The sequence below is a fragment of the Canis lupus genome, chromosome 4 (genome assembly GCF_048164855.1).
Source record: "Canis lupus baileyi chromosome 4, mCanLup2.hap1, whole genome shotgun sequence".
NCBI classification, from domain to species: Eukaryota; Metazoa; Chordata; class Mammalia; order Carnivora; family Canidae; genus Canis; species Canis lupus.
The window spans coordinates 57,347,649-57,360,346 of record NC_132841.1 but is presented as its reverse complement, the minus strand read 5'-3'; the positions used below and the strand labels follow the sequence as shown (position 1 = coordinate 57,360,346).

At 35.6% G+C, this 12,698-nt stretch overlaps 2 long non-coding RNA genes across 12 annotated transcripts in view; both read left to right on the top strand.

The window, feature by feature from the left end:
- LOC140632431 (uncharacterized) overlaps window positions 1–2,182 on the top strand; it is a 150,925-nt gene extending 148,743 nt beyond the window's left edge. For 6 of the 11 annotated variants that reach the window (XR_012029984.1, XR_012029983.1, XR_012029987.1 and 3 more), the window contains one exon: window positions 1,963–2,182. This is a non-coding gene — a long non-coding RNA (uncharacterized lncRNA). The remainder of the gene's footprint in view (window positions 1–1,962) is intronic. The other 5 variants (XR_012029981.1, XR_012029990.1, XR_012029991.1 and 2 more) reach the window with 3 other exon arrangements.
- Window positions 2,183–8,522: 6,340 nt separating this feature from the next.
- The window catches only part of LOC140632432 (uncharacterized), a 30,913-nt gene continuing 26,737 nt past the window's right edge, over window positions 8,523–12,698 (top strand). The window contains exons 1-2 of the long non-coding RNA XR_012029993.1: window positions 8,523–9,188; window positions 10,058–10,206. This is a non-coding gene — a long non-coding RNA (uncharacterized lncRNA). The remainder of the gene's footprint in view (window positions 9,189–10,057; window positions 10,207–12,698) is intronic.

Sequence of the window (12,698 nt, the reverse complement as noted above, 5' to 3'; positions counted from 1 at the left end):
AGTTTTTGTCAGATGATTCAAGCATTTCTGTCATCTTAGTGATGTCATCCATTGTTTCATTTTATCATTCAGTTTTAGGTCTTCCTGGTTCTTGGTATGATGAGTGATTTTCATTTGAAACCTGAATATTCTGAGTATCATGTTTTGAGACACCAGATCTGGGGTGACTGCTGTGCTAAACTATGTGAAAATCATAATAGTAGGTCAGGTGTTGTACTGTAGTTTCCTACATATGTCAACAGTCCATTTTTTGATGTGAAACTCAATTACTTTTCTCTCGGAATGGGCCTCTTATGCTACTCCATGGTATGGATTTTTTAAATATCTCAATTCCCTTTTACTTCCATCTTCATTGCTCTTTTTTATATTATAATTTTATTGCATTTTGGCATTAAATGGGAATCTTCAACAGAGTATAAAAGTACTACAAGTTTGGGGCAACTAAAAACTTGGAATTGTTAGAGGAAACCAAATATGGTTTGGCAGAAAATGGATAACAGAATCCATGACTGGTAATCATGGGGGGCCCAAATGTCTGTTTTTTCTGCTCTGCTCTTTTGTTTGGTCTTTGCAAGCCAATCAGATGTGGCTCCCATGAAATCTTCAATGACAGTAAGCAGTTGCCACCTCAAGAGGGCTGGCATGATAGCATACTTTTAAGAGCTCCTAGTGGTCTCTGCTTGCTTGGCTGACATAGTACGCCAGCTTCGCACAAAACTTCTGATCTCACTGTGAATCAAGAGGTCCTAACCCAAGTAGGGAAAAAGCAAAAATCTCCCCAATAGAACCAGGGCTTACCTTCAGAGCTACTACTTCAGAATTACTTACTTCAGAATTACTACTGTGAATCCCTCTACACCTTCAGAATCTGTTCCACTGACCTTGAATTATGCTATTTTCATTTTAATACACTGAAGTTTAAAAGGCTGTGAAACTCTTAAAAAATCATTGATCCCATGGCTGAATCTATGCCCTCAAGTAATGAACATGGAATGGAATCCAGAGTCAAAATTAATTCTTAAATATTATTAATTTTGTATGTTTCTCAAGAGATATTAAAGATGACTCTGTTCCTATGACCCTACTCATATAACTTTTTCTTCTTCTAAGCCCCTTTATGCAATGCTGCATCAATGCTCTTAGAATGTGGGTAGCTTCTCTCTCTCTCTCTCTCTCTCTCTCTTCTTGTATGTTAGTGAGCCTAGGATTTTATTAAACCTTTCCTCTTCTCTTCTTTTTGGTTTTATCTGTATTAGCTTGTTCACTTACTTCTACCTTGTAAAACCTTGAAAATCAGTCTGGAAATGCAGAATATTCTTCCAGAGAGGGGTAGAGTGAACTGGGGAGAGACTATGAACACACTTTTGGATCCCATCAAAGCTGCCAATGCTTTCAGAGAATTGTCTATTTCTATAGAGTTAGCTCTTAAAAGTATGGCATCTAATATAACAAAATCAGTATTATGTTATCTGTTAGCAGCTCAAAGTTAAACACTAACAGAATTTCTTAACACTTTGTTTTGCTGTGTAGGCATGGGCAATATAAGTGTTGCTTTGTATGCAAGGTCCAGAGGGTGGAAACCACACATTTAAAGCTGAGTAATATGTATCCAGCTCCAAATATTGCTGAATAGGTGTTTGAATTGGAAATCATCTCTGACATTATCAAGCCCAGTGTTCCTCTATGTACCCCAGTGGTGCATCAGAGGATATACAAAGCTACAAGAAAATAGCACACATCATTCTGAAATAAATTATATTCAATAATGAGTAACTTAAAATATAAATTTTAGAGTAAAATGAGCATAGGTTTTCAATATTTTTCAATAAAACAAACAATTTGAGGCTAGTTTTAAGATATATTTGACACTGAAAAATTGAGATTTTGCATTGGGCTGCTTCAGAGTATAACCCCTCATGTGACTGGAATCTATATTCACTTTTTTTTTTTTTTTTAACTTAGGACAGTTGTTGGCAAACCTATGTGCATACTATACTAACCTGAAATGTTACTGGATAGTGCTCTGGTACATAAGAAGCCTAGCTCCCACCTCAAGCACATGGATATCAGACTCTCTGGAAAAACAACTTGGACATCTGAGTTTTGTTTCTGTTGTTACTTGTCTTTAAAATTAAAGCTCTTTGGTCACTCTGATATAAAACTAGCATTGAGAACCACTGATTTGAGAGATACTTCAGCAGAACCACAAGAAAAGAGCTACATAGCATATTCTTTTCATTTTGTACCTAAAGCAGCTAGGCTCAGAAATAAAAAACTCACTCAGGTCACATAACATATTAGTGTCAGAGCTGAAACTAGAATGCGATCTATCAATGTCTATGCAGTGTTTTTCTATTATGTTTATCTCAACATTTATAATAGGCTAATGTCAATTTTAAAGACATTAGCTATATGATGGCTATTTAGATAAAGAACCTCATTCTAAATTACTAAAGAAAGTACTTATCTATATAGAAAATGAACCAACCAGGAATATCTGGGCTGATCCTCACAAATTATTTACATGGAAATAGCCTGAGCTTAAATGAGCTGGGAAATTTCCCTATTTCCAATATATACGCTTATTATTTTTTTTTAACTCAGTAAATACACATTCAGGCATAGCTCAGTGCTGGGCATTCCAAGGAAAGCAAAGAGGTTCGCAATATCCCAGGGAGCTTCCTAATAGTCCAGTGGAAATACAAGGCATCCCACAATCGTTACCAGTTAAGATAGGTAGAATGAAAGTTCAGACACCAACACAGATGCTGGTGGATCAACAGAAGAGGAATGAAGTTCTGGGTAAAGGTAATAATGTTTCATGGAAATGGGGGCTTTGAGGTTGGCCTGGAAGACTGAAAGCATTTGATTTGGATGAAGAGTGTCTATACCACCTATGGTAGCCAGAGAGAATGTGCAGGATACAGAGTGGAGCTACATTTCACAGGTTAGGATCGGCATCAGAGATAATGAAAGAAATCACAGAGGAAAAAAAAGTACTCTTAAAATGTTTTTTCTTTTTTTTTTCTCTTAAAAGTTCTTTAAGTCGCCCCTAGAATAGAAAACATATTAGCTTATATAACCAACCATATACAATAATTTTTATGTGTAAGGAAGAAATTGTGAACAAATCTCAAGAACAAAAAAAGAGGAAGTCTGTATGACTTCCTGGATAGTCAAATCAATCTACCTCTAAGGTAACTATCAGCTTCTTACCAGTGAAGGGAAAGAAAAATTGTTCTCTACCATCAAGGTCTTCCAGCTGGACTAAGAACTAAATTTACATGAAACAGATTAATGGGATTAAAAAAGTTTTATCATGTGCACACTTAAGCCCAGTTACAAAACTGAGATCTAAAGTAATGACCAAGGCAGGCAGTTCTTATACTTTATAGACAGAGACAATAAATCTGTAAGGAATTGACAGGGCAAAGAAAACTTAGCTTTGGAAATTTTAATTAGTAAGGAATTCTCAACAGAATTTGGGCTGGGGTGGTCAATTAGTAGAAATCAATAAGGGTTGTTTATACAGACTTTTGGGCTCTAAATTTCCCATGTCTGATGAGGATGTCTCTTTCCCTCCTGGTACAGGGATGGTACCTTTCACATGGGAGATTTATTTCCTGCTTTCAGGGGGTCAGAGGAGGGTCTGAGTGCCTTTCCTTTCCTGCAGAGGCTATCTCTTATGTAACTTTTATGTAAAATAATATGCCAAAGTGGCACATTTTAGGGCAGCCTGCCCTTGGCATCTACAGCAGGGTGGCAAATTCAGAAAGGTCCTTGCCTGCCTGAAGGATTTATGGCTCCACATGGTACATATTATAGCTATGTTTGCTGAGTTGAGATTTAAATGAGATAGAAGAGTTGCACATTGTTCAAGGAAGTCTAGTTTAAAGTTTTTCCCATGAAATAAACATGTAGATTTTATGAATTTATTATAGAAGGCAAATAAGGGCCTAGATCCTAGGGTGTATGAAGCACCAATGAACACTCAACAATCATGTGCTTCATAATCTATGCCAAAAAATAAATACAGAATGTGCAGGAAAACAGAATTCATGGCACCAAAATCAACCCAGCTATTCTAGGAGGTGAGATTTATGATAACTAGCAAAAATAGGATTCAATGCAGGGTTGAAGGCAAGTACCCACTACTAACTCAAATGACCTGTTGTATTTTTCTCCTTGAAATCAGAAGGCTCGCTTTAGCTAAGTAAGATTGAGGTTTATTGCTGGTGTTAGGAATGAGATCCCCAGCAATAGAAAACAGAATCAGTCCAAGTAGCATTGTTCTCATACAGGAATGTTCACCAATACTGATAAAAGATGCAGAGAGGATCTCCTTTTAAAAAAAAAAAAAATTATTTATTTATTTATTCATGAGAGACACAGAGAAAGAGAGGAAGAGACACAGGCAGAGGGGATGAGGGACTCAATCCCAGGACCCCAGGATCTTGCCCTGAGCCAAAGGCAGATGCTAAACCACTGAGCCACCCAGGTGGCTCCCACAGATCTCCTGTTCTCATAGAATCCAGCAGTCCAGAACACAGACTGAAGTTACTATAAGACCTGTAGACTTGTCTTGATCCTCACTTACTTTTCTCTGGCATTTTTTACTCTTCTCCAACCTTATACTCCGAGATTCAATTTTTTTGGGAGGGAGAGGATCTCTAGAAATACAAGTGGCTGCACCAGGGTGGGAATAGAGGGGTTGTTACTATTGTAGTTGCTATTTTTGGAGCTCATTGCAGTTTGTACAAACTCATACCTGCATAAGACTCATAAATTTGGCATACCTTTAACTTGCCATACCACTTACTTTTACCATCACATTGATATTAGTAGTTAAGTGGCAATGAATTATCTGAAAAGGATGTAAAGAATACAATCTCATTTGAAAATACCACCAAAATAATAAAATGTCTCATGGATTAAAATAATTAATATTGTTAAAAATGTCCATACTAGCCAAAGTCATCTATAGATTTATTACAATCCCTATGGAGTCTAATGATATTTTTTTAGAAGTAGAAAAAAATTCTAAAATTTATATGAAACACAAAAGGCCCCAAATAGCCAAAACAATCCTGAGAAAGAAGAACAAAGCAGGAGACAGCATCCTTCCTGATCTGAAGCTATATTATAAAGCTATAGTAATCAAAACAGTATGATACTGGCATTAAAATACACATAGACCAATCAAAATGGGAGCCCAGAATTAACTCATGCATGTATAGTCAATTAATATTTGACAAACAAGCCAAACATACTCAGTAGAGAAATGACAAGTCTCTAGTTGCTGGGAAAATTGAATATGCACATCTAAAATAATAAAACTAGACCTGTGGGTCACACCACTTACAAAAATTAACTTGAAATGGATTAAACACTTTAAGACCGTAACAGTCCTAGAAGAAAAAAGAAATAAGGAAAAACACTCTGACATGGTTCTTGGCAGTTATTTTTTGGATATGACACCTAATACACAAGCAACACAACAACAACAACAACAAAACAATAGAGACTACATCAGGCTAAAAACTTGCATACCAAAATAAGTGATCAACAAAATGAAATGACAACCTACTGAATAGAAAAAAGTTTATAAATGATATATTTGATAAGGGGTTAATATTCAAAGTCTATAAGGAACACATATAACTCAATAGCAAAAAATCAAACAGTCCAATATTAAAAATTGGCAGAGGATTTCAACAGACATTTTCTAAAATAGATATACAAATGGCTAATATATACATGAAATGATGCTCAGTATCAGTAATCGTCAGGAAAACGACAATCAAAACCACAATGAGCTCACTTGTGAGCATGGCTATCATGAGAAAGACAAGAGATAACAAATGCTGGTGAGGATGTGAAGAAAAGGGAACCCTTATGTACTGTTGAAGGGATTGTAAGTTGGTGCAGCCATTCTTGAAAACAGTATGGAAGTTCCTCAAAAAATTAAAGATAGAACATGTAATCAAGCAATTCCACTTTGGGAAATATGTCTAAAGGAAACATAAATACTATGTAGAAGAGGTATCTAAACTACTATGTTTACAGAAGCGATACTTATAATAACCCAGACATGGAAATAATCTGAGTGTCTATCAAAAAATGAATGGATAAAGAATCTGTGATATATATATATATGTATATGGATATATATATATGTATATGTATACATATATATAATGCATAATAAAGATATAGATATATATAATAAAATAAAAAATAAAAAAACATATATATATAATGGAGTATTATCCTGTGATAAAAAGAAGGAAATGTTGCCATTTGTGACAACATGGATGGACCTTGAGGGCATTATGCTAAATGGAATATTCAGACAAAGAAAGATAAATGCTATATGATATTGCCTATATGTAGAATATTAAAAAAAACACATCAGAGATCATAATTGTGACTTGTGAATACCAGAGGCAGGGGATGAGTAGGGGGCCACACAGAGAGGAAATGAAGGAACGTAGTCAAAAAGTACAAACTTCCAGGTAAGAAAGTACTGGGAATGATGTGTACAACATGATGACTACAGTTAACACTGCTGTATGGTATATATGAAAGTTGTTAGAGTAAATCCTAAGAATTCTCATCACAGGAAAGGTAGGAGGGAGGAGAGGAAGGAGAAAAAAGGAGGGAGGAAAGAAGGGAAGAGAGGAAGGAGGGAGGGAAGCAAGAAAATTATCCAAGTAAATATCTGCTTTACCATCTTGCTATGAAAGTAAAATTATTTTGAAAATGTTTTGGATAGTACTTTATATACAGTTTGCTCATAATAAATGTTTGCTGAATTTGAATGTGACCAATTCTTTAGAAATGCTAATCTGAAAGATAAGAATGATCTGGGCATTGTTTCTGGCATCTGTAAAAAGTCTCTGCGTGCTTGGAAACAATGCATTCATTCCTCTTCAAGAGGCATCCTGACATTGCTGAGGGGATCAAATGTGAAATCTTCATTTGTTCCTGGGCCTCTGAACAAAGAGAACAGATCCTGCTGCCTTCTCTCCCTCTTACGCCTTCCTCAGGAACACAAGGACCCTGTTAGCCTCTACAAGTGTTTTCCCATCACATCTTCCAAAGTACTCAACAATCTACCTGACTCATATTCTTTGGATTTTTTTTTTCAGTTATGACTACTGACTTTTGAGTTTTGAAAGACAAATGTTTACAAGTCTTTCTTAAAGACAATATATAAAAATTTACTTTTAATTTTTTTTAAAAAGAGGTGCTAGCACTTACATTTTGTTAAACTATGAAATGCCTTATCTATCCTTCCCTACTTCTTGTGCACCATCTCTCTGGAGTATGCCAGTTACTTTCATATCTATTACACAGAGTGCCATGACTATGATATACACAAATGGAAAACTACTGGTTTCTCAGAGATTTTATAGCAAAACTCAAAAACCACTATAAAGTACTGCTTTCTTGACAGTGGGAGTGTGTATAATCAGAAAAAGAGGACATTTTGGGTAACAAAGGAAGGTAAAGAGTTGTGGACAAGTAATGGGTGACAATACACAACAAACACAGTACACTGTAGATTCACAATCGAGCAAAGAATGGCAGAGCTTCTAAAGGAAGAAGAAAAAGCATCACAGGCAAAACTGTTCTGAAATATGGGAGTACAGGAGGCTCTCCTCTGGGATCCTAACAGATGTTGGCACCAGATTGCATATGTACATTTGACAAATTGGGGGATAGGGAAGAGAAAGTAATTCCCCCACTACATTTTAGCAGAATACTAGCAGCTTAATCGTATATTAATTGTAATTGTAACCAGGATTAGTTTGTGAAGTTCATTAAAACAGATAATATATAGGATACAGATTGTCATGTAAAGCACAGATTTCAATATTCAAACTCCTTAATGTTCCTTACAAGGCTCTTCTGATGCTGAACGTATCTGCCTCTTATAGCCTTCCCCTCACTCCCCTGCAATTTGAACTCTAGGCTCCAAACATTGAATTCTTATAGGTTCTTACCAAAAGATTGTCATGGCTTTCTTTCGTATACTTGAGTTTCTCATGCTTTCTCTATCCTTCAGTATCCTTCAGAAAGCATTCTGTAAATTCACCTCTCCTCTTGTGCAGATGAAGTGCTTCTCCTGAGTACCCCCTTTCATGGCACCTCCCACTGTGACATAAGTGCCTGTCTACTCCTCAGTCCCTTTCCTACAGGATCCTGAGCTCCTAGAGAGCAAGTCTGATGCATTCATCATAAGATTGTTAGATTTTTTTTGTGTCTGGTGTATAAATGCTAAATACAAAATCTCTTCTGTTAGCATTGAGTGGTGACTCAAAGTTTGTTAAGTGAGTAAATATAGAATATACAAAAAAAAATTACTCTTAAGGATTCAAAATGGTGCCTGGTTTACATTTAGCATTAGGTTCTTAATGGTTCAATTACTTAATAAGAAAAAAACATTGTTTTGAGCAGTATAGGCCAGGCACTATTCATTGGTACTTGGGATAATTCAGTGAACAAAAAGATAAAACTCCCTGTCCTCATTACCCTTGCATTCTATTGTATATGCATATGTGGGGGAGGAGGGGAGATTACAAAATAAATGTGATAAATAAGTACACAGTATGTCAGAAATTGTTAAGTACTATGGATAAAAGAGAGATAATAAGGGATACTTATCTATAGGGTATTGCATTATAGTAAATAAACAGGGAGGTTAGTGTCATTATTATAGAAATTGTGACATATAAATAATAAAGTAAGAAATGTAACCATGTTAATATTTTGTGGGTAAGTATTACAGGGATGGAGAACAGCCAGTGAAGTGCCTCAGGCAAAAGAATAACTAACTGGAATGTTCAAAGTTGGCAAGAAGGCCAGGGAGGCTGAAGCAGAGTGAACAAGGTGGGAATGTTAATAAAGTAGGAGGGATGACAATAGAGTAGGAGGTAAAGAAAATCATATGGTGACTTATAATCATTTCTAAAAACTTTGCCTTTTATTCTAAATGAAATGGGTACTAGCAGCTTTGGAGGGTTTTGAGCAGAGGAGAAACATGACCTGAACTACAAATTGAAAGAACAACTCTGGCTATTGCATTGAGTGGACTCTAAGTAGCTCAGATTCCAGAACAGACTGGTCAGGAGGCTACTGCACACCTCCAAAGGGCTCACACCAGGGAATTATCACTGGAAATGGTAAGAATTGATCTGATCTTAGATAAATTTTAAAGACAGGATAAGATTTTATAATGTATGACATATAGACTGCAAGAAAAAGAGAAAGAAAACAAACAACAAAAAAGTTTACTCCAAAATTCTTGCCCTGAATATCTAGCAGAATGGACTGCCATCAGCTGAAATAGGAAAGATAGGGGAAATTTGGGGGAAGATAAGGAATTTAGTTTTGGACACAGGGATTTTGAGATGTCTGCTTGTCCTTGTCAGAATGTCAAGGAGGGGATGGATATAAGAATCTGTAGTTTAATAAAGTAGTTTGTACTGGAGGTAAAAAAATATGGAGGATCATCAGCATACAGAAGGTATTGGGTGTGAATAGAGAATGGAATCAAAACTGAACCCTAGAGCATCATGATAATGAAGAGAAAGAAATTAACAACTGAAGTCTAGGGCATATAATATTTAAATAAGGTACCAAGAACTGAACCTAGGACACAATGACCAGAGGGAAAAGGAAGCAAGCAAGCAAAGGGAATTGCCAAATAGGCAGAGGAAACTAGTAAAACTGGAGCAAATTCAAGAAAGCCTCATTCCCTGAAAACTGTATTTTAAAAAGGCAATCCAAGTGGAGGATATAATCAGCTGTTTTTCAACACTACTGATAAGTCAAATAAGATGAGGATTAACAATGGATTCAGCAAGGTGAAGATGAAATTATTAGTGACCTTAATAAGATTATTTGGGGGGGGGTAGTGAGAATAAGGCTTGCTCAAGAGAGAATAGGAACAGTATTTGCTGTTGAGTAATTTGTGAATTTGAGGGACTGTCAAAACTTGCCTGTAGCAACAAGGCATAATAATCTGATTTTGACTACATATTCTGTGAAGGACAAGATGAAATGGTTAATATAAGAGGTTGCTGAGAAAACTTTGGACTAGAATCAGAGTCATCGCAGATTGAACACTCACGATGGCCAAGTACTGCATAAGCATTTGGCATGCATTATTTCCTTGAATGTTTATAGCAACTGGAGGAGGTAAGTCCTGTGATTTCCCTCATTGTACTGATGAGAATATAAGAATTCTCAAAGGTTTCATTACTTGTCCAAGGTCACATGGTTAATAGCAGAACTAGAATTCTAAAATCATTCTCTTAACCACTCTAACTTAAAACTTCCCTTGAGATTCCACAAAGACTTCCAGAAATAGTTGAGAAAACTTCAATGTGAAGAATTGAGAAAGATTTGGGAAAGACACTTTGCCCTTGCTTACATGAAGTCACCATAATGCATTACTGAGCTGAAAAATGTCAGTGCTGTATTTTATTTGCATATTAATAAAAACATTGCTTTTAAAGTATACCAAAACTGTAAAAATCAGCTTCTACTTTGATTTTTTCTGTCTGTTGAGGTTGAACTTTTCTCAATAAGCTGTTTTTAGAGCAGTTTTAGAATCATAGCAAGATTGAAAAATTGGCAGAAAGTACAGATAGTTCCCACATACGACCTATATTCCCGTACACACAACTTGCTATCAACATCCACCACAGTGGTACACTTGTACATTCAGTAAACTTACATTGACACGTCATTATTACTCAAAGTATATGGTTTATGTTAGGGTTCACTCTTGGTGCTTTTCATTATTTTTCCCCCTTTTTTCTTTTTTGGTCAATTCTTTCAGATATTCTTTCTAAATGATAATCATGTCATCTGCAAAGACAGTTTTTTTTTTTCCTTCCTGATCTGTATACATTTCCTTTTATTGTTTTACTGAATTAGTTAGGCTTCCAGCACAATATGGAAAGCAGTGTCAAGAGGTTCCTCACCTTTGAGTATGATGCTATCTGTAGGCTTTTGATAGATATTCCTTATTAAGTTGAAGAAGTTCCCCTCTATTCCTAGTTCACAGAATTGTTTCATTTTTTTTATCGCAAATGACTCTTAGATTTTATAAAATTATTTTTTTAAGATTTTATTTATTCATGAGAGACAGAGAGAGAGAGAGAGAGAGAGGGAGAGAGAGAAAGAGAAAGAGAGAGAGAGGGAGAGAGAGGGAGAGACACAGGAAGAGGGAGAAGCAGGCCCCATGCAGGGACACCGATGTGGGACTCTATCCTGAGTCTCCAGGATCATGCCCCAGGCCGAAGGCAGGGCTAAACCGCTGAGCCCCCAGGGCTGCCTAGTAACTGATTTTCAAATCTTGAACCAGCCTGTATACTTGGGATAAATTCCACTTGATTATACTATATAAGTCTTTTTATACATTTTCAGATTCTATTTGCTAATATTTTCTTTAGGATTTTTGCTAGGTTCATGAGAGATATTTGCCTGTAGTTTTGTTTTCTGATAAATCTCTTTGTTTGGTTTAGTATTAGGGTAATTTTGGCTTCCTAAAGTGAGTTAGAAAGTGTTTACTATGTTTCTATCTTCTGCAAGAGATTGTAAAGAATTGGTATAATTTTGTTGTCAAATGCTTGGTAGAATTAACCAGTGTACCCGTTTGGGGCTGCTGCTCTCTGTTTTGGAAGGTTATTAACTATTGATTCAATTTCTCTAATATATAGACCTATTCAGTTTTGATATTTCTTCCTGTTTGAATTTTGGCAGATTGTGTCTTTGAGGAAGTGGTCCATTTAATCTAAATATAAATGATCAAATTTGTGGGCAAAGAGTTTTTCATAAGACTCCTTTATTATCCTTTACCATCCATGGGATCTGCAGTGATCTGTATTGATGTTTTCTCCTTCACTTACGATATTATAATTGTGTCTTCTTTTTTTCTTAATTAGTTTGGCTAGAGGCTAATACATTTATTTGTTTTTCCGGGGAAGCAGCTTTGGGTTTTGCTGATATTTTCTACTTGGGTTTCAATTTCATTGATTTCTGATTCACTTTTTATTATTTGTATTCTTACTTTGGACTTAATTTTCTCTTTCTAGTTTCCTAAGGTGAAAACTTACACAATTGATTTTTAGATCTTTTTCTTTTTCAAATGTAGATATCTATTGTTATAAATTTCCCTCTGAGCAATATTTTTGCAGAATTCCACAAATTTTGATGTTATATTTTAATTTTCATTTTGTTTAGAATATTTTATAATTTATCTTGTTTCTTCTGTGACCTATGTATTATTTAATAACTGTTTCATCTCCAACTATTTGGGGTATTTTTCCAACTTCCTTTATGTACTGATTTCTAGTTTAATTCTATTATGTCCTGAGAGCAAATCTTAGATAATTTGTATTCTTTCACATTTGCTAAAGATAGTGTTTTATGGTCCAGAATGTGGCCTAACTAGGTGAATGTTCCATGTGAGTTTGAGAAGAATGTATATTCTACTGTTCTTGGATGAAGCAATCTATAGATGTCAATTACATGCAGTTGATGGATGGTGCTGTTGAGTTCAGCTATGCCCTTACTGATTTTCTGTCTGCTGGATTGGCCCATTTATAATAAAAGTGTTTTTGAAGTTTCCAACTATAACAGTGAATACATCTGTTTCTCCTTGCAGTTCTATCAATTTCTGC